This window comes from Protopterus annectens, chromosome 9.part0, assembly GCF_019279795.1.
Source record: "Protopterus annectens isolate FY-2018-M chromosome 9.part0, PAN1.0, whole genome shotgun sequence".
Classification (NCBI taxonomy): domain Eukaryota; kingdom Metazoa; phylum Chordata; order Ceratodontiformes; family Protopteridae; genus Protopterus; species Protopterus annectens.
The window spans coordinates 28,778,129-28,793,971 of record NC_056743.1 but is presented as its reverse complement, the minus strand read 5'-3'; positions in this window follow the sequence as shown (position 1 = coordinate 28,793,971).

The window sequence follows — 15,843 nt, the reverse complement described above, 5'->3', positions numbered from 1 at the left end:
AGTTGATACCACTGAAGGAGGTGAGGGAATTCAAGCCAGCCCAGTTCAGAAAGTGAGAGACAGTGGTGACTACGGTAGGATGCCCCTGTGGCAAATTTGGTGATCTATACTCCAAAACTATCCAGACCCCATAGCTGCTCCCAGATCTATACTCCAAAACGATTCCGACCCCATAGCTGCTCCCAGATCTATACTCCAAAATGACCCCGACCCCACAGCTGCTCCCAGATCTATACTCCAAAACAATCCTGACCCCATAGCTGCTCCCAGAGCTATACTCCAAAACTATCCCGACCCAAGAGCTGCTCCCAGTGGCAAAGACAGTTAAAGGCCAAACTATAGCTCAGCCAACCTGAGTTCAATTAACAGCTTGGGTAACTGTTGGAGCAGCAGGTGGGGGATTAGTGCTTCCATCCCTGGGGGGGGGGGGGCTGTGGGCATCTCTGACAGCAATCCCAGGTGGAGGCTTGAGACATTGTTAAGAGAGGATGTGTCTGTAAAGGGGAATAGGATGAGAGCATTGAGCCGAGGTAGGACGAAATGTCACATGCCCCCATTGCACTCCCAAACTGGACTTAACCACAGGAACCACACAGCAGGTCATAAGATAAAAAACACAGTTAAAAGAGGAATAGCAACCCCTACCCCTCTAGACGTCCTTAGGATCCTCTTTGGCTCAAATTCAGGAAATGGACTGGGGGAGAATTGGATGCTGGCAGACCCAGTAAAGGATATGGGGGCACTAGAACAGCTGTCAGAATGACAGTAAGGGAATTTAAAAAAATTACAAAAATATATTCTGACCCCAGCACACCACAGCTTGCTCTAACTGTCAAACATCTAGCAGACAGATCAGAGGTATAACTAGTTATCCTGATATCCCCCAACACTAGCTGAGGAGCAATAAAAAGATCTTCTCACCTTTTCCCAAAGAGAAAAATAACATTTTTTTTCTTGCTATATTTGTATCCCTGGGGCAGCTGCCCCCTTTGCTCCATTCTAGCTACCCTAACGAGACAGATAATATCTACCCTAACAGATCACTGACACCATATTTCATTAACACCACTATTAACGTTCAAAGAAAAAAATAATGCAGTTCATCTAGCAGTTTCGACAGTTATGGCAGAACTGCACTCCCACCCCTGCTGGACAGTCAAACCAAGCATAACCCTTTACACAGCATTTTGAGCAAACTGAAACAAAGTTAGTAACATTATGCCAAAACTGACAACAGTGAGTATATTGTCTGAAAAATGTCAGCTATTAGAAGTTTATCAGATCTGCAATAAAAATGCATTTTGACTGCAAAGCATAAAGTGCAATACCCTCACCCCCTGTGTATTCATCAAAGAAGAAATATGTTGTTCCGTTGAAGTAGCCCACACTTCCCATGCACCAGTGCTGTAATCAAAAACCTTACTAGCACTAAGTACAGCAGACATATTGCCTTCCATCAGATTCCAACAATATATCAGTTCAAAACTGCCCAAAAAATCTTTTCTTCAAAACAGAGGAAGTCCCAAGAAAAACGTAATCATTCCATGGACGAGTATGCAGTGTGACATGCAATTTCACCAAAGAGGAAAGAAAGAATTTAACAAATCAAAAGTCTCAAACGTCATGTCAGAAAAATCCAGGGCACAACTGAATCATGGAATGAATATGACTTACCTTAAAGCCAAATAACGATCCGATCTTTGTACTTTTAGCTGAAATCCAAACAAAAGGCCATTTTGTGATCAACAAATTCTTTTCCATGTTCTTCTCCACTGTTGCAGGCACAGAAGCTAACTCCTTTTACCACTTTTCACTTATTGACTTCAATGGACACACTTCCACCAGTAATGCAGCATCATTCCAACAAAAAACAAGAGAAGAAACTACCTCCAAAGCAGACAAAACAATCCATGGCATCTGCCTAAGAAAAGGCTTGGAATCAGGTGGGTCTGCTGCAGAAACAAGCTGCTATAAAGTCTCTAAAGGTAAACCAACTTCCTTCCAATAAAATTTCTTGATAAACAAGACTGCACTCTCCTGTTTGTGCAGGAACAAATGCAATTAACAACACTAATCTCTAAAGTCAAGCCATCATTTCCTGCTATCCACTGACAACAAATGCTCTCCATCGCCCCCTAATGAAAAGAATAAGAAAATTTCCCCTGTGTCCCAGCCAAATCTGCCCTTATCACTATGAATTCCACCCGACTCAGGTCTCCCATGAAAAGAGACTGCTGGCATAGTGAGTCTAACCTGATCAACAAAGTGCAAATAACTTAAAAATAAATACTGCTAAAACTACTTTGAAACATAGCTTCCTTCAGCTATTGTAATACTTAGGAAAGAGAGAGAGATTCTGAGAAAGGACATAGTCTGTGCTGCCAAAAATGTGTAACAACTTTGTTTAGTTCGTAGCTGAAGAATTGTTTATGCCTGAAGAATATTACCAATGTCTTTCAGAAATTTTTAACTGATTTTTTAGAGTAGTGAAGCAGTTATGGTGATTCAATAACTTCAATTGTGGGTGAAGGATCTGGCCTAGCCCTTCATGAAGGGAAGGATTGAAGAGGGAAAAGCAAATGCTTTCCCCATTGATAAGGAGAATAGAAGAGGGCACCACTGCTGCCTAGGCAAAAAGGGGCAGAAACAATCTTTCAAGCTCCATATTTTCTGCAATTAATTAACATTATGTAGAATTACAGAAATGTGGAAACAAGTAAATTAACCTCTTCCTACAAGTGAGGATTGATACAAGAGCATACCACTTGTCCAGTATCAATACACAATACAGTGGTAGCTTCATAGTGAGAGGAAAAGCAAAAAGGGTGCATCTTTGTAGTTCTGGAAACTGTGCAACAGTCAGAAGTGAGATAGTGCATGCACAACCTAATGCACACTCGGCCAAACCATATGTTCTGCAATGGATTTCACTATGATAACGGAAAACTATTTTTCTGGGATAGTATAATCTCAGAATTGATTATATAAAGAACAGGGTAAGGGACTGAACCCCCCCCCCCCATAGGATCGTGTGGAGGCCTTTTACCACCTCTAGAAAAGTGTGATTTGAGAGATTTGTTGGAAGACGTTTCCAACTATTTTTCTCATTCAGAATGGCTTTTAGATAATAAGGTCTCCATAGAATTGTCCAGAAGCCCTATTTTCATGGTACTCCAAAGAATGAAGAAATTACCTTAACTCCGAGTCATGGAATTGAAGCTGATGGCTGCTGAAGAAATTTAACCAACAGATTTCAAAGTCTGGACATGTAAGTTGTGCTATGTTTATTTAAACATTTTATTTCCTCTTGAAAAAGAGAAAAAAAAAACAATACCATCCTTTTATGTTTAGGAGTTGCATATTTATAACATTGCCTTCTCTGATTGGTACTTACCACTGGGCATAGAAATTTGGAAGAGCATGTAACACTGTTCTCGGTTTTAGAAGAGTTACACATTGAAGTCTACTATTACTTCTTTTCTGCTTTCAAGTAGTGCCATTGGGGACCCCAGTACCCTAGGGATGGGTACATCCATTGTCATAATCAGAAGCAACTGAAGGAATTCATCTCAGGAGAGATCTGAGTACTGTTCACCATTTCAGACAGTGCTCAGATTATGAACACACCTGTCCCATGGATTAAAGGTATGTCATATACTCTTTAAGTGAATTGTGCACATAGCTGCTGTGATGTATCTGTGAAGATAACCTGCACAGGTGAGGAGTCAGTCAGAGTTTGATACACTGAGTATATACATTGCATCTATATGCAAATGCAAATGCAAAAACAAAAAATTCTCAGGTAACATTTAGTTGTTCAAATATTGAAACATTGCAGTGTTATAAGAACAAACTAGTAAACAAAATTTAAAAAAACACTGAAAAGATGTTCAGTGATGGATAATACCCAGGTTTATTATTAAGCACTTTAAGCACTTCTGTCCCGCCTAGGAGACTTCATCAGAAAGTGTTCCCTTTTAAATTCCACCATCTGAGATACTGAATGGCTCATTAACATCATCAGTCTCCCTTTTTCCCATTTCTGCATGGGATCAGAATGTCATGTCACTTGTCACCACATCTCTCAATTCAGAAATCACTCTTGTACCTGCTTTAACAGTCATGCCCTGGTCTACTGTCACACAATCCATCCATCTATTAGTTGGATGTGTTCATCTCCTTTGCTTCATCCATTTTCTCCAAAATTTTCTTTAACATATCATCTTCTGCTTTCCTACATACCTAACTAGTGTAATCTGTTCACTTTCACCTTGTCTGTAACTGGAACTACTTTGATTTCTGCTCCAATGTCCTCATTTCTTTGTCCAGCCCACAGTGTGCACCCTACCACTCTTCCCAGGCACTGCATCTCCATCACTGTGCCATGCACCTACCACTCATCTCAGGCACTACATCTCCATTACTGTGCCATGCACTTACCATTCATCTCAGGCACTACATCTCCATCACTGTGTCATGCACCAGCCACTCATCTCAGGCACTACATCTCCATCACTGTGCCATGTAATCCCAGGCACTACATCTCCATCACTGTGTCATGTAGCTATCACTCGTCTCAGGCACTACATCTCCATCACTGTGCCATACGCCTACCACTCATCCCAGGCACTACATCTGCATCCCTTTACCATTCACCTACCACTCATCCCAGGCACTACATCTCCATTACTGTGCCATGCACCTACCACTCAGCTCAGGCACTACATCTCCATCACTGTGCCATGCACCTACCACCCATCTCAGGCACTACATCTCCATCAGTGTGCCATGCACTTACCACTCATCTCAGGCACTACATCTCTACCACTGTGCCATGCACTTACCACACATCCCAGGCTCTACATCTGCATCACTTTACCATTCACCTACCACTCATCCCAGGCACTACATCTCCATCACTTTGCCATGCATCTACCACTCATCTCAGGCACTACATCTCCATCACTGTGTCATGCACCAGCCACTCATCCCAGGCACTACATCTCAATCACTGTGCCATGTAATCCCAGGGACTACATCACCATCACTGTGCCATGCACCTATCACTCATCTCAGGCACTACATCTCCATCACTGTACCATGCACCTACCACTCAGCCCAGGCACTACAGCTCCATCACTGTGCCATACACCTACCACCCAGCCCAGACACTACATCTTCATCACTGTGCCATGCACTTACCACTCATCTCAGGCACTACATCTCCATCACTGTGCCATGCACCTACCATTCAGCCCAGACATTACATCTGCATCCCTGTGCCATGTAATCCCAGGCACTACATCTCCATCACTGTGTGATACAGAAATATTGAGCTATTGACATATGCTACATCTCACACTTAATGTCTTCCTGCTTGTATTAAAGTTCATCAAGCTGAACAGAAAAAAAAACTTCAAGATAAGAATCAATATGCAAGAGTTCCTTCTGAAAAAAGACTAAAATGAAAAGCATGTCTTAAAGACTGTTCCCACTGAACACAGAACAAAGGGGAGATCTCTGAAATGGAAGTAACAGAAGAAAGTGACAGTACACAGTAATGAATTCTGAAGTTTAGGTGCTATTCATCATGTCTTTAATCTTAATGTGCAAGCAACCATCCTGCTTATGAAGATAATCCACTGAGACCACTTAAACTGAAGGGAGCTGAAAGACTACAACGAAAGCTTCTGATATATTGTGGGCAATGAACTGGATTAGAGGCATCAGGTAAGTAATCACTGTGCCCAGGAACAGCTGGTAATAAAACTGTTGCCCTCAGCTGCCATTTGGGAAATAATGAATGGCTTTGTTCAGTCAGGTGTGTTGGATCTTTGGTATGATCTGTGCCTCTTGGCTGGAAAGTAGTCTACTTAATCTTTGATGAAAAAACACAGAATTTCTATCTGCAGACAATTCCAACACCTAATGCTCCAAACCTGCTCTTCGCATCTTCCTCATGTGAGGGAGTGGCTGGAAATGTGAGAGATGCCTGCCTACCCCTAACCTTCTACGAGTTAAACCATGAGCTATTTCTGAAGCAAGACTCTCTTTCCTGAAATGGCTGTGGACTAAATTCTACATTGTTTCCCTTTTATGGAAGCATAGTTGCCTATATAAGAGCTGATACTATACCTTAGAAGTTCTGCTGCACTTTTGTAAAATTTAAGGTACATATTTGCTATGGCCAAAATACCTTGACAGCAATTTCTCGTAATTTTGTGATAGTCCTTTACAAAGATTCTCCAAACAATGCTGAATTCAATGAAGAATGCATCCATCAGGCTGACCCTGATGTCCTCTGTAAAATGAGTCAGTATAAGCCATTAATGTTGTGTTACAGATCACTGCAAAAAAACTGGCAACATGAGTGTGAAGCATATGGTTTGCCACTCCTCTGTTGTGCTCAGGATGTGTTTTATATCATCCAGACCGTGGAGCTCATGAGAGTCCGGCATCTTCTTCAGTGTCTGCTTCAGCGAGAATCTTTTCTTTTAGAAGAGTTTTCTCTTACCCTGACTTTCTAGTATCATTACTCTCACTGTGGTAATGTAGGGTATAAAATGAGGCAAGCTCCGCACTGCAAACAATATACCACTTGGTTAGGAGGTTGCACATGGCAGAAGTATGCATGCCACTCCCAAAGACAGGCAATGCAGAGCCAATCATTCTGATGCACAATAGTGGACATCAGGGCACATTCCTTGGCAGTAGTATGACACTGCACCAGTGTCCCCGGAATCCTCAGTGGCCCCAGATGGGTTGTGTTGGATTATGTCAGGGCACATTCCTTGTCAGTAACATGACACTGCACCAGTGTCCCCGGAATCCTCAGTGGCCCTAGATGGGTTGGGTTTGGTTATGCCTGATGGAGGCTAAGTTTGGTCTGGTTGACCCAGTGAATAAGAAGAAGAGCTGGAGGTAGATGATAGCTGTGAGTAGCTAGTGGAGACAAAATTTCTTCTCACTGCTCAAACTGTGTGGCCCTGACAGTAGTTGATTTGTCTAGCAGAATTGAAGTCACTCCCTTCAGAACATATCTTTCCCCCTTATTTTCCTATTAATTTATTTAAAGGGTTAAAAGGAATGAGGGAGGATTCTGTTTTCATTCCCAAAAAAACTTCTGCTCCTGAGTTTGGACATTTAATCGTTGACACTTGTAACTAATTATTTTATTTACCTCTGCTATGGTACATGTGAATTTCTATTTGAAATTGCTAAGTAATCTGGGCAATTATGGATTTTGTATTTGTTTTAATGTCACCAACGTTAGGACACAAACACTTGTGAAAAATGTTGTTCTGTAGGACAGGATGGCAAATATAGGAAAGAAAAAGAAAACTGGACATGGGTAAACTGAATCCTGTGACAGTTCCTCATGACAAAATCTGTATTTCACTGACAAGAGGACCAGGGTCCTCTGCTAAGCTAAGGGCATCTAGACTACTTGTCAGTTCTTATGGGACTTCACAGCTCAGATGTGTCTGTTTTGGGTCCAGACATGGACAATTTGTTGGATTCAGGGATGGTTTACATGTACATGATATCTGACCAGACACAGGCAGGAGTGATATCTGATATAATACTAGCGCGAACCTTGACAGTGTTTCTGGAAAACACCACTGGGGGAACTAACACAACATAGGAGAGTGTAATACTAAAAACAAATAGTGATAGAAAGAGCATATCATATATCACACACCAGTTGAGTCCAACTAGATCCACAAAAGCAGTATTTATTAAGCTCAAAAATGATAGAACACTTTTTGTTAATCCACAGTAGTTTAGTTAAACTATTGTGGATTAACGAAAAGTGTTCTATCATTTTTGAGCTTAATAAATACTGCTTTTGTGGATCTAGTTGGACTCAACTGGTGTGTGGTACAGGTCCACTCAGGATTCTTTGGCGTGGATTAGCAGTTTTTCATTTTTCAGCAGTTTGTTGTTAGCATATCATATATGTTATTCAATGCCTTCCAAGATTATAGAATAAGCTATATGGAAAGTAAAAATATCAGCATTGGGAACTAGAAATCAAGCTTCTTGGAGACCAATAGGCTGCGGGACTGGCAATCAAACCTATGAGCCTTTTTTGTAAAGAAGCAGATATCTGACCTGCCTCCATTATTCCTGTGTCTTTTTCTGGACAGTATGTTAGACTGTTATATGGACACCAGTTGGAAGGCTGTCGCTGCTCTTCCCATCCTTAAAGCAGATGACCCTTTACGTGTAATAATTTATATGCCAGTTAACCTTACATCTATGAATGACAGATTTTGACTGAATTATGGTAAAATGTTTGCTATTAATCAGCTTGAGATATGTAATTTGATTATAAAAAATCCTAACCACCACCCTAGTAAAGTTTGAATGTTGTCAGTGTTGTCAACCAGGCTATGACCCTATGAAGACATCACAGAGGACGTGATCAGGCCCAGTTCAAAAATGCATAATACAATCCTGCTGCCAACAGTGTTGGTCTGTCCCCTACAATGACCACTTTAGCACTACAGTGGTATGAATCCTAAGGTTTGTAGCAACACATTGGTCTACTGAGTAATGCCACATGCAAATGTAGCAATCCAGGGAACTGCTAATGTAAATTAGCTATTTGCTCTGTCCTCAAGCCTTAATCTGGGATCAAAATTGTGTGGCAGAGAGATTCAAAGACAAGCCTTACTGTGCGGTCATGGAGCAAAGCAAAGGGACTGAATGCACTATTTCTCAATGTTCAGCCATTCTTGTGGAAGGAAATAGAAGGAAGTTTAGCACTGCAGTAGGTACGTCAAGTGAGACTGTGTGCTCAGTTGTGCCCATGTGTGTGTTTGCAGATGTGTGTGTCTTTACAGTAGTCTTACATACATTGTTAAGGGTAACACTAGTGCAGTTATTCTATCTTGACTAGACATCCATTTCAGAGACAGAGAGAGGAGTCACTAATGAGCCTGTTTTTCTTCCTGCATCTCTTGCACAGCTATGAATCGTGGGTTAGCTCCACAGCACCACTGAAGCACACAAATCAGTGTTATTAGCTGTACAGAGCTAACCTGTCTGCTACCCCATATTGTCAACTTTAAAAGAAATGGAAAAAAAAATCTGCAGGAGAGTAAACCCCGCATACTATTTTATCACTCAGTGTACTAATCCAGAGATTGTACAACCTTGTCCCACAGTTGTGCACTCTCACGGATGGGAAGGTATACATTTCAACTAAAAATCCAAGTCAATTAAAAATGTGATCATATAAAGGAATCCGTCTAAAACAGGTGTTATATCACAAATTCCATCTTAACACTAATTTATGCAAGAAAGACTATGGTTCCCTTATCACAATAGAATTCCATGGTTCAGTCTTTTCTTGACTATAATGCTTAATCCTGTATCTTCTCTGTGTCAGATATAAATGTATTAGTATCCTTCCATGTACGCCCTTAAGCAGGAACTTAATTAAAATATGCAAGGCCTTTTGAAGTATGGCCACAATATATCTAAAATTTAAGTCCCATCCAGCATGCTGGAAGTTTCTTGGCTTACCTTCCTACTGAACATCAGCTAAAAATGACAATTATTTTCATTAGTGTCATTTTACTTTAGAAAAAATAAGATTCTCCCAAAATATGTCTCTAATGCACAAAATTATGATACAAGTTTGTGAATGGATATTTCCAAAATTACTGTTTTATGTGGAAAGAGACTTCTATAGACCCTACATCCCCCGCTGCTTAATACTATCACCTCAAAGGCCAGCATTAGTCAGAAAACAGTCAAAAAGCGTTGATGTTTGTATAAAAACATACTTTCCTTTTTACTTTCTTCAGTGAATTTAGAGAAATGCACCTTATTTAAATATAGTCTAAATTTGTCCAGTTCAAGCACTTATGTTCTGACAGAAGAAATCAATCCCAGAAATTACCCTCGTGTATCAAATTAGCTTCAGCCCAACTCCATTTTAAGTAACTGCTTGACTGTTCAGGGACCATGAAGCTAATGCAGTGTCAGATGCATACAAGCTCCAAGGACCATAAATCTAATGCAGTGTTTGATGTCTACGAGCTCCAAGGACCAAAAATCCAATGCCGTGTCTGATGTTTATGAACTCCAGGGACCATAAATCTAATGCAGTGTCTGATGTTTACGAGCTCCAAGGACCATAAATCTAATGTCGTGTCTGATGTTTATGAACTCCAGGGACCATAAATCTAATGCAGTGTCTGATGTTTACGAGCTCCAAGGACCATAAATCTAATGTCGTGTCTGATGTTTATGAACTCCAGGGACCATAAATCTAATGCAGTGTCTGATGTTTATGAGCTCCAAGGACCAAAAATCTAATGTCATGTCTGATGTTTATAAGCTCCAGGGACCATAAATCTAATGCAGTGTCTGATGTTTACAAGCTATCTAATGCAGTGTCTAATGTTTACGAGCTATCTAATGCAGTGTCTGATGTTTACGAGTACCAGGGACCATAAATCTAACACAGTGTCTGATGTTTACGGGCTCCAAGGACCATAAATCTAACGCAGTGTCTGATGTTTATGAGCTCCAGGACCATAAATCTAAAGCACTGTCTGATGTTTATGAGCTCCAGGGACCATAAATTAACACAGTGTCTGATGTTTATGAGCTCCAGGACCATAAATCTAATGCAGTGTCTGATGTTTACGAGCTCCAAGTACCATAAATCTAATGCAGTGTCTGATGTTTAAGAACTCCAGGTACCATAAATCTAACACAGTGTCTGATGTCTACGAGATCCAGGGACCATAAATATAATGCACTGTCTGATGTTTACAAGCTCCTTGATGACTGTTTCATAATGTTTGGAGCCCATGAGCATGTACACTGAAACAATTTTAACAAGAGGCCAAGGTCACTCGGTTTAATTTCTCCAAGTCTTTTGGGTTTCTAATACCATAATGAGAATGGACCCCATTCCTAAGTCAAAGTATGATTAAAGCTCATGAAATTAGTATTGCTTAATCTTTGATGTCAGCCCGAAGTGCTCTTCGCAGCACCCGCAGTGTGGCCAGTAATCACTCCTTTTGCAATTTTTATGGAGTTACATGTATTGGTACGACATCTCAGTTTCTGATGAAGGCCTAATTTTTGGGCTGAAAGTGCTAAACCAGTGGATTAAAGTTAATTTTGTGTGATATAGTGCTCCATCATCAGTTGTGGTTTTCTTTTTATTTTACCAAAGTTACACAAAGTGTGAGACAAGTCTGCAGTTTTCTTTGAATATATAATCTTGGTATACACTTATTTTTATGTATGATTTGATAAGCATGACACATTTTTCTTGTTTTCTTCTCCAACTGATCCAATACCTTTTGGGGCCAGTCCATCACCCCAAAACTATAAGTTAAGAACAGGAACAGCAAATTGATTTACAGCTTGGATTTTGTTCCTAGATGTCAGGGCTGTTTTCAATATTAATTTTAGTCTTCTAAAATATTCCTTACTGAGTTTTGTTCTCATTTGTTCCTGTTTTATTGGCAATCCTTCATCAAGTCCCAAATATTTATACACTCCCTCCTGCTTAAGTTCTTTTATATCCCATTCCTGTCCCAAACTGATATTTTCTTGGTGCTGCAGTTTTCCTGCTTTAAATGTTGCTTTTGCACATTTATTGAGAACAAATAACATTCTTATATCATCTCAGAAAGTTTTGATCACTTTCAGTTATGCTTTCAGTTCCTCATCTGATGAACTATACAGTTTTAAATAATTCACAAAAAGAAGATAAGTCATTACACTTTGTTGTTTTCTAGGAGCCAAATTGCAACCATGACCTAATCTGTTAATTAGACAGCTTAACAAGCTAAGGGCAAGACAAAAGAGCACCAGTGACAAAGATCACCCTGGAATATCCCCCTTTGAATTTTTATCCCTGGAATAATAATAATTTGTCCTTAATTGTGGCTTAACTGAAAAGTGGTTTGCCATTGTGTCATGGTCACTGTAATGTAGTCGATCAGTGTAGGGTGTATCTTATACGGTTTACTATCATAAATTTGAAACTCAGAATAAAACGTGTCTGAATTTTCTAATTTAAACATCGGAAATGAACATTTCCGTATGTCCCTAATGTCGAAAACAGCTGTGTATTGTCGAAAATGTCACTCGTGACATTTTCGACAATACACAGCACTCCCACCCATCCCGTAACTCCCTACCTAACTAGCCTAAACTCACAGTTATGCAGGGGGGCAAGCCCCCCTGCACCCCCCCTGTGGGGGACTGCACCCCCCCCAACTTAATATTCCAACTCCGAGATCGCACTACAGTGAGGAAAGGGATGTATTTCCCTAACCGCACTGTACCGCAATCCCCTCACATGAGCGAACGTTATAATTGCGAATGCACAGTCCATTCGCAATGATAACGTTCGCTCACATCACCTGCCGAACTATGAAGTATTTGAACATCTGTTCTTCGAATACTTCATAGCCGTGCAATTGCACGTCGGCATTGTGATAGTAAACCATCTTATACATCTGTAAGCACTCCTTTATCCATGAGTGTGGGAAGCTGTCAAATGCTTTTTTGTAATCTATCCATGCCATATGTAGATTCTCCCCCTTTTTACAATTCTCTATTGTGACTTTATTTAACAACAAATGATCCTTTGATCCATATGACTTTCTTTTGTCACCCTTTTGCTCTATTGCCATGAATGCGTTTTCTTCTAAATGACTATAAACTCTGTCTGCATCAATTCCAGTAGATAGTTTATACATCTTCTGAAGGCAGGTTATTGGTCTATAGTTGTTAGGATAGCTTGCAGGTTCACTCTTAAGAGGAGTATAATTTTTCTGATTGTTAACTAGGATGGTGTCTGTTCGTGGTGCGCATATAAGTAGTTGTTACTCAGGACTAAATCTTCATGTAAAGATGTTAAAACTTTGAGCCAGAGGTTACGTACTGCATCTAGGCCTGGGGTTTTCCAAGCAGGAGCTTTTCTTAAATTTGTTTCAGTTTTTCTGGCTGCATCCCATTTCATATCCTGTTCATTTGAGCTTCTTACTGTTTCTTTAACTTCTTCTATCCATTCAGCATTTTTGTTATGTTCCGCAGGATCTTCATAGATATTTCTTCAAAATGTGTCTATTTCTTTTTGGTGGTCTTTTTATTCCTTTTGCTTTGTTTCCAAATTCTCTCTATTTTTTTTTTTGGGGGGGGGGTCATCATTGAATTGCTTATTTTGTACTTTTCCTGTATATTTATCTGCATATCTTCTGCGTTTTCTGCCTGTGCAGATATCTTTAGTTTGTTATTTGCCTTAGTGTACAACAGACCATAGTCTTTTCTAACACTGCACATTGATTTTATCACGTCTATCTTTTTGAGTATTTTTGTTGATCTGTTCCCTCTTCTATACTCTTCTAACAGTGTCTTAATTGCTTTATAGTTTTCTCTATTCGATGCTTCCATGATGTCATTTGACTTCGTCTCTTTCTTTCCTTTATTGTCCTGTACTTTTGTGGTAGGACTTTATCTCTTACTAATTTAGCTGCACAGTAATATATCTTATTTACTTCTGTTATGTCGCATGAATTTCTTTTAATAGTCTTGATTACTGTATTCATTTGTCTTATCAGCCTTTTAACATTTTGGGTCTTATTGGCTTTTGATTCCTTTCATCAATCTTAATGTGTCTATCTGTTGCTATTAAATCACTAAACTCTTCCCTTAGATAATTTTCTTCTAAACTGAAGGCACATTCTTTGTTCTCCATTTCCTGCAGGCATCTTATAGAAAGTTCCAGAACATCTTCCTGTGACATATCCTCTTCCGCTGCATCTTACGTCATCCATTGCTCTTTTATATGGGAACTTATTGGCCTATCACTGTACAGTATTGACTTTGTCACTCTTTTCCTTCCCTTGCTGTGCAACTCCAACTGGACTTTTGTACTGGTTTCCTTCTGAAAGCTCCAGAGTATCTTTATGTGGCAACTGATAAGATGCTTCTCATTCTATTTGTTTTTCCTTAACTTGGGGATTGTTCTCTCTTGTTGTGATGTTCCCAGAGTTGGATTTTCTATACTAAATCCTTCACTTAGCAGATAATCCATACATTTGGTTTCTAATTATTTAATTTCTCCATTACTAATCCTTTTTTCTAGTTTCCCCCTTTGTTTACTAATTTTTTTGCATTGTAAAATTTCAAATATCCTGATGTATTTGCCTATAGTTTTGCGTTCTCCTTTGCATAAATATTGCACCATATTAAATTTCTTTTTCTGTCCCATGTCCTTATGTCTTATTCAGATGTCTCCTGCTCCTCCCATTTCTCCTTACTTGGGGGACTAATTGTCCATCATGCTGTGATATAACCTGTGTTAGATTTTCTGCACTAAAGCCTACAGTTCATAAGTATTCTATAACCATTAAAAGTTTCTTTTTTCTGGAGACTGGATGTGGTTGGTTCTAGTATATTTTCAGTACATTGGCTTTTATCGTTTGGTGGAACCATTTGCCTGCACCACATTCTGTTTCTTCTTTGATTCTATAACTTTAGCTTCTATTTGTTTGACTTCAACGTTACTACTCTTCTGTTCTTTATTCCCGCTTTGTAATTTTATTTTTGTATTGTGAAATATTCCATATCTGGGTGCCTTTGTGCATATTTCTCTTCAAATATGTTTAGATTGATTAATTTGGCTTTCTCCTTTGCATAAATATTACACCATATCAGATCTCTTTCTTTCTATCTGTATTTCTTTTTCATACGTTTCAAAAATCTCTAGATTTTGTTCTTTATATTTTTGCAGTTCCTTAGTCGCTTCTTTTTCCAAACAACCCAATGTTTCTTTGTCTATACAATGTTTTTCAAGAATATGTTGTATTAATGAACACAAATTTACATTTGAAGCTTTTGACAGTTTTTCTTGGGTAAGTATTTTTCTTTCCTCTAATTTCTCTCTTAATCTTTTTGTGTATCTTCTGTCTGGAAATTCTGTGCTTCTTACATAATAGTAACAAAACATAATTTCTTTCTTATCCTCAATAGTCCACTCTATCATCTTCTGGCTTTTTTTTGGCCTGTCAGTTTTTATGATTTTTGTGGACTACTACTTCCTTCTACAACGGGGTGGGGGAGTCACCCATATAGAGAGGTCTATGAAGGCATAAATTAATTAACAGAGAGAACATCTAAAGATGATACAATCTGTGACAGTAAGGTACAGGAGAGGAGGTGGGTTGAAAAGCACAGCCATCTTCTCTGAAGCAATATTGTGCACAAAGCCAGCAGAGCAAAATAATAAGATGCAGAATTTTTGAGTTTGACAACTAGCTCAGAAAATGTGGGACATGGGCTATGCGGGGTGACAGACTGCACATGGGACAGAAAAGAGTTGTTTGATGGACAATAGACTCTATCGGAGCCCAGGTGGGACAGTGATACTGAAAGCTGAATATGAAATGTATGTTATAATAGTTGTATGAAAGAAGGAGGGAATACAACAGCAAAAAAGAAAATAATGTTGAAGACTAGAAGGAAGACTTCCCACAAACACTGAAGCAGAAGATGACTGATAAGACCTACTTTCCATATCCTTTAGGCCTGAATGATTGGAAACTGGTGAGTGGCAAAAAGAGGATGGGAATATTCTACTTTTAATGTTCATAGAGATATAGGTGATACCCTTTGTGGGCTTCTTGTCTCCATTCTTATGGACAAGTCAAGCTATGAAAAAGCAAAGGAAATTATAAATTACACCTTTTGGAACTTTCTCAGTCATCTGGTGAAGAGGGAAGCCTATTGTCATTTGAATGAACCACAGCAATGTATGACCAGGTGTAGTACAGGTCTAAGCATTCTGGTCCTTGTGGA